The sequence below is a fragment of the Diceros bicornis genome, chromosome 15, assembly GCF_020826845.1.
Source record: "Diceros bicornis minor isolate mBicDic1 chromosome 15, mDicBic1.mat.cur, whole genome shotgun sequence".
In the NCBI taxonomy this organism is placed as follows: domain Eukaryota; kingdom Metazoa; phylum Chordata; class Mammalia; order Perissodactyla; family Rhinocerotidae; genus Diceros; species Diceros bicornis.
This window is the reverse complement of record NC_080754.1, coordinates 17,002,612-17,017,546: the sequence shown is the minus strand read 5'-3', so window position 1 is coordinate 17,017,546 and position 14,935 is coordinate 17,002,612. Positions and strand designations below refer to the sequence as shown.

The 14,935-nt window shown below is 35.3% G+C and overlaps 1 protein-coding gene across 1 annotated transcript in view; it reads left to right on the top strand.

The window, feature by feature from the left end:
• ZBTB20 (zinc finger and BTB domain containing 20) overlaps positions 1-14,935 on the top strand; it is a 535,929-nt gene that overhangs the window by 77,838 nt on the left and 443,156 nt on the right. The window contains exons 3-4 of the mRNA XM_058555832.1: positions 13,887-13,960; positions 14,184-14,280. The gene's annotated coding sequence lies outside the window, so the exon portion shown is untranslated. The remainder of the gene's footprint in view (positions 1-13,886; positions 13,961-14,183; positions 14,281-14,935) is intronic.

The window sequence follows — 14,935 nt, the reverse complement described above, 5'->3', positions numbered from 1 at the left end:
CAGAGTTCACAGAAAGAGGATAGCACCTCAGACAGAATTGGATTGGACTCCTGAGAGACTTGCATTGGGGCATTTATGGTATTTTACCTTTATAAGCATAACTCTCAGTTTTCCATACAAATATTGTGTTTCATGGTAAATATAGTAAAAATAAAAATAAAGAAAAAAGAGTGTTATCTGAAATAATTTGTCTTTGGCCTCAGTATACAATATTTGACTTTTTAATATCAAATTTACCACTTTATTTTTGTTTTCTGTGGGTTAATGAAGCCGTCTATAAGCTCCATGTAATGAAACAGAAATGGTCTAACACTTGTGTAATGTCATACTTTATTACACATAATAGCTAATCTTCACAGGGCAGTATTGGGTAAAACCTAACTAATGTAAAAATGAGCAACAATAATGGATAATAATAAAAATGAATAATAATCAATAGCAGGTCTATGAAATACGATAGTACTTGGTTTGTTACTAAATTACTTCATAGAAAATAATTACTATTGAAATGTTTCAATTGCCCGAATACATACCAAATAGTGTCTTTAGGAAGCAACTGAGTGATGTGCAAGGGGAAAAGGGGGAAGCCAAACTGAGATGAAAATTTGTCATGTTTGAATGAAAGGCTGAAGTGCCAGTAGAGGTAGATTGTCTCTGTGTGATCAGACTATTGGTGCTTGTAATTTTTTCTCGTACTTTTCTGTATTTTCCAAAGGACATGTGTTGATTTTGTAGTCAGGAAAAGTGCATGTAAAAATGTGTTATGCATAGGGGCGAGCCAGGTGGCTTTGTGGTTAAGTTCACATGCTCCACTTTGGGGGCCCGGGGTTCGCGGGTTTGGATTTGGATCCCCAGCGCGGACCTATGCACCGCTCATCAAGCCATGCTGTGGCGGTGTCCAATATACAAAACAGACGAAGATGAGCACAGATGCTAGCTCAGGGCCCATCTTCCTCAGCAAAAAGAGGAAAATGGGCAACGGATGTTAGCTCATGGCCAACCTTCCTCACCAAAATAAAAGGTATTATGCATAGCCCACTTGCAAATAATTCATTAAGAGTTAACTGTATAAATTCTTCTTGAGAGAACGGAAGCCACAAGCTAAATTTAAGGGCAAATTATTCCATTATACAAATAATCCATTGTCTCAGAACTTACTGAAGTTTTGTTATTTTTCTCAGTGCTTGAAAATTCCAAACTGGAGACAATAATAATAATATGAATAGCATTATGCTCAGCACCCACTTCTCAAGTCTACCTAGGAAGAAAAGCCTTTAGTGTGCTGAGAATATGATCTCATATAAGATGTGCTGTTGTCATCTATGGAGAAAGACAGTATTAAGAGCATCCTTTTCCTCTTATTCTGTTTCAAAGTCAGTCTGCATGAGGAGAACCGTATATTTACTAACACTTTGTTTTTAAAGCATTGTTTAATCCGAGTCATGGAGACTCAAACTCGTGTTGCGAAATCATTACTAGGAAGCTTACCTGAATATTTATGTGACATGTAACAGCTGGAGAGCCAGCTAAATATCAGTGCAATTAGTTATATTTTGTTAGAAGTACTAAAGAAACAAGTTATAGAGGGCTTGTGTTTAATTATATGGAAGTTTAGTACAACTTAGGGAAAGGCACCCTCTTTGGGCATCTTTGTATAAATTATTAAAAGAAACCCTTTGCTTCTTCTGATGTGGCGTGGGTCAGGGAGCATGGCTTCTTCAATGGAGCACATCCCTGGACTGGGTGCCCTTGTGCGGAGCACAGACTTCATGATCAGTCGTGGCTGCTCTACATTATATGCTTTATTAATGAATTGAAAATAGTTGCTGTTGCTCCATAGGTGCCAAAATTGTTCCATTTTTGCACAGAAAGCCAAGAATCACCTTCAACTGACTTAGCAAAAATATGCTTATCTAAGCTTTAAGTTACTCTTGGACTCTGATAATACAAATCTATTACTTTGCTTCAGACATCTGATTTGAATAGCATTGAGGGTAGAAGAAAGTGAAGTCAAGTCACCACAAAAGCATAGATGAGTTTATCAAGTCCAGCTCCTAGAAGATCTAGGTTGACATTTTGAAATTGCATCTAAAATTTTGGGGTATTCTATAGTAAATTTAGATGACTTGATATATGAAAGAGTAGATAAAAAGACAGAGACAGATGAACATCTCTTTGTTCTAAAATGAAATAAAGATAGTTTAAAGGGATATATAAATATATAATATAAATGAAAGTAAATAAAATGTATAGTATAAATGAAGTAAATGAAAATTAAAATGGATAAACAAGGGAAAAACATGAGAAGAGGGCAAGAATTAGACCTATATAAAAAGAAAGCATCCTATATGGAATATTATACACATTTACACATTCGGTTCCTACCATATGTTTTGAAGAATTACATTGCTGATAATAAGACTAGAAAGAAATATCTTCCTCTGACACCTTTCAGTATATAAAGGGATCACTATATTATATCATGAATATCATGATCAATATTCACTTTCATGAGAAACAAAGAATATTTTATAGGTACACTTCTGTTGTAGCCATCAATATAGATTGATAACATCTCAGTAATGTGCAATTTGGTATTCTCAGTCTTATAAGATACAGACCAGGTAGAACACACTCCATTTTGGTAAAATTGAATGAGAGATTTTAGAATATATCTAGATGCTAAACTCCAACGAAAGGATTGCACATCCTTCAGGCAATTTTCTATGTGTACTGTCTCTCTAATTTATGCCTTTGATTGTTATTGGATGACAGTGAATTCCAGACTGTATTACTGGAAAACACTTGGAATACAGCTATTCTTTGTCAATTAACAGCAGGAATAGTAATCAAGTTAGGGGTTGGGTTGAAATTCTCTGATAGAAATTGCAAATCCTCACAAAAACACACAGATAAAAAACTGTCCACCCCCTTTACCTGAGAGATTAGCTAGAGAAGTATCATTTCATAGGACCAAAAAGTCTCTTTAAACATTTGTTTTTATTCTGTTCTAGTATACAGACAAATAGGAGCTGGAGGCTCAAAGTTTATTCTTCATCATAGTCTGGATATTGCCTAATTGATAATCTCATACTACAAGCTGATGGAATTTCATCACATACTTCATCCTCAGACTTACTCATATCCTTAGGCAATTTATGTGATGTTTCCGTGCTTTGCTTTATGGATTAGATTTCTTGTTTTCCAAATATAAATAGTAGTATTTACTGTTACAGTTTCCTGGGTTAAAGGTGAATTATTATGACATTTTAGCGAGACGAAGTTTGGTGAATACTTTGCCACTTAGTAAATGTGAAGCATTAATGTTGATCCAAAAACATCAGTAAGATATTCAAAGTTAATGCATCATACGTTCCGAATTTCTACTGCACAAAGTTTGCTGATTTTCCCATTCCTTTCAGTCTCTTCGAAGCAAAAAAAGTTTTGAAAATTCCTAGAAGTAGATACTACATGTTTATCTCATTTTATGTGATAGAAGTGATTTTGTAAATCTATTCATAATTTAAATGCTCTAGGAGAATCTATTCTTGAGAGAATTTTATTGTGGATCATCATGTAAAGCAAAAATCATTTTTAAAGTGCATATCACTCCCTATTTCTATAGGGGAACTTTCAGATTTACAAGAGTTATTTAAACTCCCAGAGGAGTGTATCCCTTTGGTATGTTCCTGAGGAGGTATAACCTAGGCAGGACAGAAAACTGTGAGGGAGTAAGTTGATAAATACTAACCTGATCCAAGTAAGTATTTGAACCTCTTTATAGAGGTATCTGAGCTACTGTTTTGTATGAGATTGAGTCCAAATGACATGTTCTCCACAATTGCTTGGAGTGAGTTTATTCCAGCTCAGTCCAGCTCCAAATTTCCTAGCAATCCATTATGAACCATGTAATTCTAGCTCTTCTCATTGACTGATTCCTCTCAGTTCTGTAAAGTAAGGCAAAATTCTTTATCTCCCATGGGAGAAGTTTGACACCCTCATCCTCATCCTCCTTCCACCTCCTAATCCTCATGGTCCAACCTAACCAAGAGTTTTCAGGATTGACAGACATTCTTAATCTCCTAAAACTTTTGGATTTTCCAGAGATGTAGTGGGACAGGCAGTTGAGGATTTCCTATACACATGTAACTGTCATGGAAACTTGCATTCAATGGCAGTTGGACTTCCTCACCCACCCACACAAACATCCCTGCAGCTGGGCCTCTGATTCTTGAATTACGAGGAAAAGAATTAGGCAATTGTCATTTGCTGAAAGAATACCGTAAGTTGTTTATGCTCACTATATAGAAGGAGATCATAGATTATATCACCCAAACTAGATACTTTTGAGAGTAAAAGTGGCCACACTGTAGATTATGATGAGACAACAGGCATAAATGAAATCTGATAGTTTAGCTAGGACTACCTCTACCCCTTACCTCTCCCCAAACTTCATGGACACAGTAATTCAACCAGGGCAGGGCAAGCCATGAAAACCCACAACTCTACTGCTGAAAGGGGCTAAATTGATGGAGTAGAACATAAAAAACTACATGTCCCTAAGCGTTGTCAGAAATAGCAGTCTCAGTGATAAACAAACAGGGAGGGTAAACATCATAGCTAGCCTGAGGTTGCAATTCAGCTTGGGGCAGGCAATAGATGGGCATATTAGCCAGAAATTTAGCAAGAAGAATTGGATAAGGATACTGTCATAGGAGGCCTTGATAAACTAATACATATCCCTGGTGGTTTGGAAGTCTGCTCACATATTCCAGGGAAGAGCAGAAAGTGTCCAAGATATCCACATACTCCAGGCTGACCCTAAGGCCTTGGGTAGAGGAGATAAGAGAAAGCTCAGTGGATAGTAAGAGCCAAGGAACATGTGTAAACTTCCTGAATTTTAAATGCATTCCCCAACCCATACACATATCCATTGGTAAAGGGTGTTAGCTTATTGCCCAAGCTGTTTGACTACAACTTCTGGCCAATCATTGGATGTAAACTGCAAACTGTGCTGACACCGGGGCAAATCTTAGCTAAAACATGAAAATCGAAATTATAAAAACTAACCAGAGACGTCAGCAGCTGTACAGCATGAGGCAGACAGACTCCACAGAATTAGACTGGTAAGTCACTAAACAAACACACAAATGAATAGTGATAATAGCAACAACCTCTAGGCGGAAAAATCAGAAGACAGAGTTGCTATAATATATTATATAAAATGTCAATTTTCAAGAAAAAAAAATTATGAGACATGTAAAGAAGCAGGAATGTGAGCCATAGCCAGTTAAAAAGCAGTCAGTAGAAACTGTCTCTGGCTTACAGAGGGGAGAGCAGATGTTGAATTTAGCAGACAAAGACTTGAAAGCAAATATTATAACTATGTTCAAATAACTAAAGGAAACCGTGTTAAATAATTAAATAAAATATTATTATAGTTACTCTTCAAGTAAAGAGTATTGATATAAAGATAGAAATTATTTTAAAAAGAAACATAAAATTCTGGAGTTGAAAAGTACAATAATAAAAATGAAAAATATTCTGGAAGTATTTTGACATGGCAGAAGAAAGAATCAGTGAACTTGAAGATAAATCTGTAGAAATGATCCAATCTGAAGAACAGAAAAAAAAAAATAATGAAGAAACAATGAACAGAGCTTCAGAGATCTATGAGACACCATCAAGCGTACTAACATAGGTATAATGGGAGAAGAGGAGGAAAGGGAGAAAGAAAGGACAGAAAAAAGATATTCAGAGTAATAATGGCCCAAAACTTGCCAAATGTGGTGAATAACATTAATCAACACATTTGAGAAGCTCAACAAACTCCCTGTATGATAAACACAAAAAATCCATACATAAACACATTATAGTCAAACTTTGAAAGACAACAAAAAAGAGAAATTCTTAAAAGCAGCAAGAGAAAAAGGACTCTGAGACAACAACACTATGATTAACAATTGACTTCTCACCAGAAACAACTGAAGTCAGAAGGCAGAGAGATAACATATTTGAAGTCCTGAAAGAAAAAAGATGGAACAACATGGCAATCAAGAATTTTATATCCAGCAAAACTGTTCTTCAAAAATGAAGGTGAAATAAAGATATTCCAAGATAAACAAAGACTGAGGCAATTTGTTGCTAGCAGACCAGCCTTATAAGAAATATTGAAGGAAATCCTTTAGGCTGAGAGGAGATGACAGCAAGTGGTAACTGAAAGCTACCCAAAGAAATAAATAGCACTGATAATATAATTATGTAGGTAAATATGGATATGGTATAAATATATAACAAAACTCAATTCAAGAAGAAGGAAGGAAATAATAAAAATTAGAGTGGAAATCAATGAAATAGAAGACAAGAAAATAATACAGAAAATCAATGAAACCAAAAGTTGATTCTTTGAAAAGATTGACAAAATTGACAGACCTTTAGCTACACTGACCAAGGAAAAAGGAGAGAATATAATAGATTGACAAAATCAGGAATGAAAGAGGGGACATCACTACCAACCCCACAGAAACTGAAAAGACTAAAAGGTAATACTATGAACAAATATATTCCAAGAAATTAGACAACTTAGATAAAATGGTCTAATTCTAGAATGCACAAATTACCAAAACTGACTCAAGAAGAAACAGAAAATCTGAAAAGATCTATAACAGTAAAGAGATCGAATTATTCAAGTCATCCCACAAAGAAAAGTTTGGATGCAGATGGCTTTACTGCATCTTATCCAGTATTTAAAGAAGAAATGATATCAATCTTTCACAAACTTTTCCAGAAAATAGAGGAAGAAGGAACAATTTTCTATTCATTCTGTGAGAACAGTATTACCCTGAGACCAAAGCCAAAGATATCATAAGAAGAGAAACCAGTATCCCTCATGAATATGGACACCAAAATCCTCAAGAAAGTATTCACAAACCAAAATACAGCAATCTGTAAAAGTTTTATACACTCTGACCAAGTAGGATTTATCCTAGGAATGCAAAGTTGGTTTAACATCTAGTAATCGATTAATGTAATACACCATTATTCATAGAATAAAGCGGAGAACCACATGACTATCTCAATAGATATACAAAAAGCATTTGAGAAAATTCAATATCCATTCATGACAGAAACTTTCAACAAACTAGGCATAGAACAGAACTTCTGTAACCCGATGAAAGGCATCTATGAGAAACCTACATCTAGCACCATAGTTAATGATGAAAGACTGACTGGTTTAACCCAAAGATTGGAAACAAGGCAAGGCTGTGAGATCTCATCTCTTCTATTCAACATTGTACTGGAGTTTTTGTCCAGAAATATAAGAAAAAGAAAAGGAAGAAAACAAGGAAAGAAAGAAAAAAAAAAGCAGATCCGAAAAGAAAGAAATCAAAGGCATCCAGATTGGAAAGTAAAAAGTAAAACTTGTTATTTGCAGAAAATATAAGTATGTAGAAAATCTTGAATGCATTCACACACTCAAACACAGACACCCACATACGCACACGCACACACACACACACACACACTAATAAATGAGTTCAACAAGTTCATTGGATACAAGAGATTTATACAAAACTCAATTGTATTTGTATATACTAGCAACAAATGATGAAATTAAAAAAAAGTTTTATTCACAATAGAATCAAAAAGAATAAAGGCATTTTTATAGAAATGGACAAGTTAATCCTACAATTTATATGAAAATAGAAAGGACCCAGAACAGTGAAAATAATTTTGAAAAGGAGAACAAAGTTAGATGACTTACACATTCTGGTTTTAAAACTTACTATAAAAACTATAGTAAGGAATAGAGTACTGCCCTATAGATCAATGGAATGACATTTTAAGTTCAGAAAATTAACCTTTACATTTTTGGTCAATTGATTTTGACAAAAGTACCAAGGCAATTTGATGAGGGAAGGAATAACTTTTTCACTAAATAATGCTTGGACAGTTGGTACTAGGACTATGTGAAATATAAATGAATAACTATGGTGCTAGGACTATATGAAAAAAGAAAAGATTTTAGATTCTTACCTTACACTATACACAAAGATTAATTCAAAATGGTCATATACCTAAATGGAAGAGCTAAAACTATAAGACTCCAATAAGAAAACAGGAGAAAATCTTCATGACTTTGGGTTAGACAGAGTTCTTAGATATGACACCAAAAGCATGATACAAAGAAGAAAAAACTTGATAATTTGGATTTCAACAAAATTTAAAACTTTTGCTCTTCAAAAGATACCACTAAAGAAATAAAAAGACTGAGAGAAAATATTTGCAAGATTTGTGATTTGTAAATATATATCTGATAGGGCTGGCCCCATGGCTTAGCGGTTAAGTGCACGTGCTCCGCTACCCGCAGCCCAGGGTTCGGATCCCGGGCGCGCACCGACGCACCGCTTCTCTGGCCATGCTGAGGCCACGTCCCACATACAGCAACTAGAAGGATGTGCAACTATGACAGACAACTATCTACTGGGGCTTTGGGGAAAAAATAAAAAGGAGGAGGATTGGCAATAGATGTTAGCTCAGAGCCAGTCTTCCTCAGCAGAAAGAGGAGGATTAGCATGGATGTTAGCTCAGGGCTGATCTTCCTCACAAAAAAATAAATAAACCTGTAAATATATATCTGATAAAGGATTTTTATCATCATAATATATAAAGAATTCTTCAATTCTATAACAAAAGGACAACCCAATTAAAAATTGGGCAAAATGTTTGAATAGATATTTCACCAAAGAAAATATAAAAATGGCTAATGGGTAAATATGCTCCACATCATTAATCCTTAGGAAAAAGTAAATTAAAACCATAGTGAGATACTACTTTATACCAACTACAGTGGCTGTAATAAAAAAGACAGGCACTAAGTGTTGGTGAAGAGGCAGAGAAATTGGAACCCGCATACATTGCCAGTGGAAATTTAAAATGGTACAGCCACTTTAGAAAATGGCTTGGCAGTTCTTAAAAGTTACCTTTATGACCCAGCAATTCCACTTCTAGGTAACTGCCTAAGAGAAATGAAAACATATGTCCACACAGAAACTTGTATATAAGTGAATGTTCATAGCAGCCTTATTCATAATAGTAAAAAACTGCAAAAAATCCACATGTCCATCAACTGATGAATGGATAAAAAAAATGTGTTATATCCATACAATGAAATACTATTCACCAATACAAGAGAACAGACTATTGCTACATATCACAACATAGGTGAATCTGAAAAACATGATAAATGAAAAAAGCCACATAACAGGAGACCGCATATTATATGATTGCGCATATATGAAGTGTCCAGAAAAGGTAAACGTTTAGAGACAGAAAGAAGATTTGTTGTTGTCTGGGCCTGGGGGTGAGAGTGGGGATTGGCTACCTAGGGACATAAACGATCTTTCTGGGGTGACAGAAATTTTATAAAATGGATTGTGGTAATGATTACTCAATTCTAAATTTACTTAAAATCAATAAATCATACACTTACAAGGATGAGTTTTATGTTATGTAAATTATACCTCAATAAACTGTTAAAAATGAAATTATGCTTATTAAAACTAAGAAAAGAGAAACCTGGCAGACACTCCTTTAACCAAATGACCATGATTAACATCCCCAGTGATCTCATCTTGATATCATGTACCCGAGATATGATGTTATATGAAGAACATTTCATGCTTTTGCCTTTTTCTCTAAATCTATAATCCCAATCTAATTATGAGAAAACATCAGACAAATCCAAGTTGAGGAACATTCCACAAAATATCTGAACACTACTCCTCAAAACTATCAAGGTCATGAAAAACAAGGAAAGACTGAGAGACTGTCGCAGATCAGAGAAGATTTGGGAGAAATGACAGCTAAATGCAATGTGGTATCCTGGATCAGATCCTTGGAACAGAGAAAAGATATTAGTGGAAAAACTGGTAACATCTACTAACTAAAGTCTGTGGTTTAGTTAGTAGTATTGTACCAATGTTAATTTCTTAGTTTGCCAAATTTTCCGTTCTTATATAAGATGTTAACATTAGGAGAGAATAGTGAAGGAAATACGGGAATTCTCTGTACTATCTTTGCAACTTTTCCGTAAGTGTGAAATTATTCCAAAATAAAAAGTTAAAATTAAAAAAAGGAAGATTGTCTTTAAAATGAGCTGGTGGAAGAGGCTGGCCCGGTGGCATAGTGGTTAAGTTCCTGTGCTGCGCTTCGGGGGCCCAGGGTTCACAGGTTCAGATCCCAGGCAGGGGTTTGGATCCCAGGCTCAGACCTACACCACTCATCAAGCCCTGCCGTGGTGGTGACCCACTAACATCTGTTGCCAGTCTTTCTCTTTTTACTTGAGGAAGAAAGTCCCTGAGCTAACATCTCTGCCAATCTTCCTCACACACAGACAAAAAAATATCTGGTGGAAGAAAAAGTGGATGAGAGTATAAATGAAAAAAACATTGACTGTGGGTGATGAGTACATGACATAATTTTATTATGCTCTTTACTCTTGCATATGTTCAAAATTTTTCATAATAAAGTGAAAATAAAAAAAATAGACTAAGAGAAATAATTTAAATATTATAATTTGTCCTCTGTGCTTACCACAGACATGGCATGTCTCTTAAAAATCAAAGCTGAACAGTGTCAGAATGAATAAATCATAGAGAGGTGAGCAAACTCTCAAAAACTATCTGAGCATGATAAAATCGATGCTGAATAGTTGGGAGAACATTAAGAGAAGTGCCTGACTAAGCATAGACCTCCTAAACTGGAGTGCTTTGTTGTTCTTTCCTTGAAGTTTTGTGACCTGGTGATATCTAAGACTCCTATCTATGGCAGGATTTTAAAAAGCGGAGTGTGGTCAGAAGCAGTTCTTTGTTCCCAGTCTATGTTAAGATCTATAGTTCCTCACCCCATTTTGAGTTTTTTATTGTCTGAGGGCTTTGTTTTTTGGCCTTGTGACTTACAGGATAGGTTACTGTAATATAATGCGTTTGCTGGTTCTCTGGAAAGCCATTCAGAATCTTTAACTAGTGCAGAATTTACAACTCTTTTGCTAAAGAGTCTCTGCCAGGAGAAGCATTCTTCCTCTTCCGGGCTTTGTAATTTGCATTGATTACTGAGCTGTTTCCCAGTGCATCACTGGGTGTTGACTGTAATCTGTAAAGCCTTTCATAGTTTTGCCCTGATTAAAGAGGTCTGACACTGGTGGTCAATTTTAATAATGACTGAGATTGATCTGGGTGACTTGAAAAAATTTTAACAGATTTTGGGACCTGAAATGTCGGGAGCAAATTATTCTTATTGATGACACATACTCTGGAAATCTACCATTTTAAAGGTGGGTTCAGTGTACAGTACTGAACTTGAAAAAAACAGAAAGTTGAAAAGTAGACAATAGCGCCCAAAGTAAGGTCCTAGTCCTAACTTTCTGCTTGTTAATTTAATCCAACATGCCTTCAGAATATTTCACTTCCTTGATGACCATTCTTCCAAGCAGTTTCTCCCCGGTACTTAACCCCACATAGTGACAGAATTAATGATTTTCTCATGAGGCAGATATGAATAGGAACATATTCATATCAAAGACAACTAGTCCCACTTCCAGGTCCATCTTTGGGCCAAGATATGTAGTCGCCAACAGTGACTTGGCGACCGTATTTTTTTAGTCCTGGCGCAAAGTAAGATCCATCTGTTTTGCCCAGCCGTTTGCCTGAGTGCCACAAAATGGTCCTGTTATTAGTCTTATTTGTGGTCCTATTTGAGGTTAGAGGATAATGTAAATAAACTTCAGTCCTCCTTGTGATGAACGTAGCATGGGAATTAAAAGTGGTGGTGTTGGTAGCGGTAAGTGATGTTGCGTCTCTATTTTCTCAATTGCTCTGTTTTCTTTGGATTGGGAAACAGACATTTAAGAATGAGTTTGTCATCTGGAAGGATAGTTGTGACCAAGTTTCCCTCAACAGGATACAAGATGTTATTTTTGAGCTTCATTACCCTCACCAACGGAAAAAAAAAAAAGAAAGAGGGGAAGAATAAATAAGGAAGAAAGTGAAAGTAAGGAAGAAACAGAGAAGTGAAGAGAAAGGTCAAAGAGAAGGAGGAGAATCTAACTTGGTAGACCGTCTATTCATAGAAATGACTTTATTATTTTGAACTGATAGTTCAATTCGCTCAACATCTGGTGAATTAAGGAAAAGAAAATCTGACTGATTAAATTGAACTGCTAGTTATCGGTTAAACAGTTTATATATAAATATGCAGCCTAGTTTCCATCACCTTCTCTTGTCTGAACTAGACAGCGAATCAGTTTCACTAACCATGTCTGAACGGTGAGTAGAACAATACCAATTGGTGATTCAGATTTATAGGGAGGTGGGCAGTTTTTGTATTTCTGAATCATTTATTGGGGATTATTGTTATTCCATATAATTTCTGAGCATTAGTTATTTTTGTCAGTTTCTTTTATGAATGTTTTGTTGCCTTATAAGGAAATATGAGCACTCCCCTCCTCTCATTCAGTTGTCCCTGGTGACGCCTCCATAATTTCTGTCTTTACACTGGTGCATTTTTAGTCTAATTCAGGCATGTGAGAAGCTTGGAAAAAGTTGAGTTAGTCAACGTCAGTGAATTTTTTTGGATCCATTCATGGATAGATTTAGTGAATCCGAACCAGTTTGCATTTAAAATCTATATGTATGGAAGAGACACAATACCCAACATATTCCTCCACATTCTTCAAGGGAAAAAGAAAACAATTCACAAGTGAGAACTCGATGCATTTTCTAATAATAGATGTAATTTCAGGGATGATTTATGATCATGCTCTCATATGTGGAGATATTAAAATATTACCTTGCACAAATGTGAAGGTGGGCATAAACATACCACATTTAGTGCTACAAATACATTAGAAATGTACTGCCATGCTGTAAAGTAAAAGAAAGATAGTTGTATTATCTTCATTTTACATTAAAAATATGTATTTTTATAAATCTTGTCATGTCAGTTATTTGAAGCTAAGAATAGGGATGACTTAATCCAGTCTGTTTTTTTTAAAACTATTATCTTATTTATAGATGGTGTTGTATGAAGAAAGACAGGATTGAAAAAAAAATATGACATTTTAAGCCCAAATATTTATGACATACTTGGAGATTTTAATGCCTGGACTCTTAATTCGAAGATTAAAAATACATATTATAAAATATGGTTACAGTTATTTAAACCAGAAGGTCTGGTTCAAACCCCAGTGATCTTCCTGTGCTGTTTCAAACAGCAGTGGCTGCATGGGATGAGATATACAATATGATGTGCTATGGGGCACGCTAAACCCACAATACACTGCAATGGGCATTTTCTGCTGCTAAATATGTCCATTTACCTCTGCTTCACCATCTGCCCCATCAACAATGTGGTCATGTGAAAGTAGCAGATCTAAAATTTTTTTCCAAATCTATTTGAAGTTAGAATTTCCCTTGAACATGTGTATTCAGATCATAGATTTTCTTCTTTATTCTTTGAATTTAACATTTTATGTAATCTTTAGGCTGTAAAATTTTGTTTAGGGTTTTTTTTTAAATCAGATAGCGTATAGCAAAAATTCAGAGGCACTGAGCTTCTAGTCATATCATTATGAAGTCCTTAACATGGAGGCATATTTTGTTTTTCAGAATTGCTTTTTTTCCCTCTTTAGATCCTTTTCTTTTCATTAAAAAACTACTCTGGGAAGAGGGTTTTTTTTTTTTTTTTCCCTTAACGGAGGAAAAAAAAAGCCACGCTTGACTGATAATGCATTGCTTTGGATGGTGAAACATTATGAAAGTTTAATTTTTAATTAAATCTGAAATACCAATTATAACTGAAAGAGATTTTAACCTGTTTCTTTTCAGACTGCCTGAAGTTACATTTAGAGACTGAAATCACTGCACCTTAAAAACAAAAGATTGAGCTGCACTGCATTCCTGTAAGTGAACGCTCCCTGCACCTTCCTCTGTATTTTTGTGACCAACTCAAAAAAGGACAAAAACGTTGGTAACATAGAAACCAGACATGAGTAAAAATTTGAATGTCTCTGAAGAAATATATGTTTAAGTGATTTCCTTTTTTAAAAAAAGAAAATTTGTTGGGCTCGATATTCAGTATGTCTTTTTTATCCAACCTAAATTGTGAATCCTTTCTTTTGGCAGGTTTGAATTGCGTTAGGGAGGGTGTCACCCACTGTGCATCAGTGACATACACCCTGTCAGGAAGGATTCTTGCATTTTTGTACAAGTCTCATTGAAGGTAACAGATTTCTTGTGGAAGCAAAATAGATCACTTTTTCCTTTATGATGTCATTAGAAATTTTTAGCCTTTGTGTCAATGGAAATGGAGAGAAAGAAAGTTCATGATGACATCACAAGATTTGGTTGCCTTAAGGACTTTGGGCAAAACTAAGTAAAATGCATAATTCCCTTGTGTGCGTGTGTTCCCCATTCTGCTATGAAGCAGTCAAAATAGCACATCTTATGTCTTCCCGTGAGCTACAAGGCTGTCTCTCAGAGCCCCATTGTTCCATAAATGCATGTCAGAGTCTACCACAGTCTGGTCTACCCTTATTTAGCTGCTGTTTTGTCAATGTACTTGGAAGAACAATTAACATTTGGGATTTCAATGTCTGAATAACAGGCAGTGAATAGAACCCAAGCATATAAAAGATTCAGACGCCCAGGGTAAGAAAACAGAAGCTTATAGTTGGTGGGGGAAAAAAGAAAAGCATTTTAATGCTGTCCTCAAAGGTTGTGAAATACTACAAGGAAAGTCAATCTGTTTGTTTGGTTTTTTTTAATTTTAGATCAAAATGTACATTTTGGTAATGAAATCCAGAAGGTTATGATATCTTCCTAAGTTTTGCAGTTTAATATTTTGCAAGGTCTCTAGCTAGAGAGTCTTAAAACAT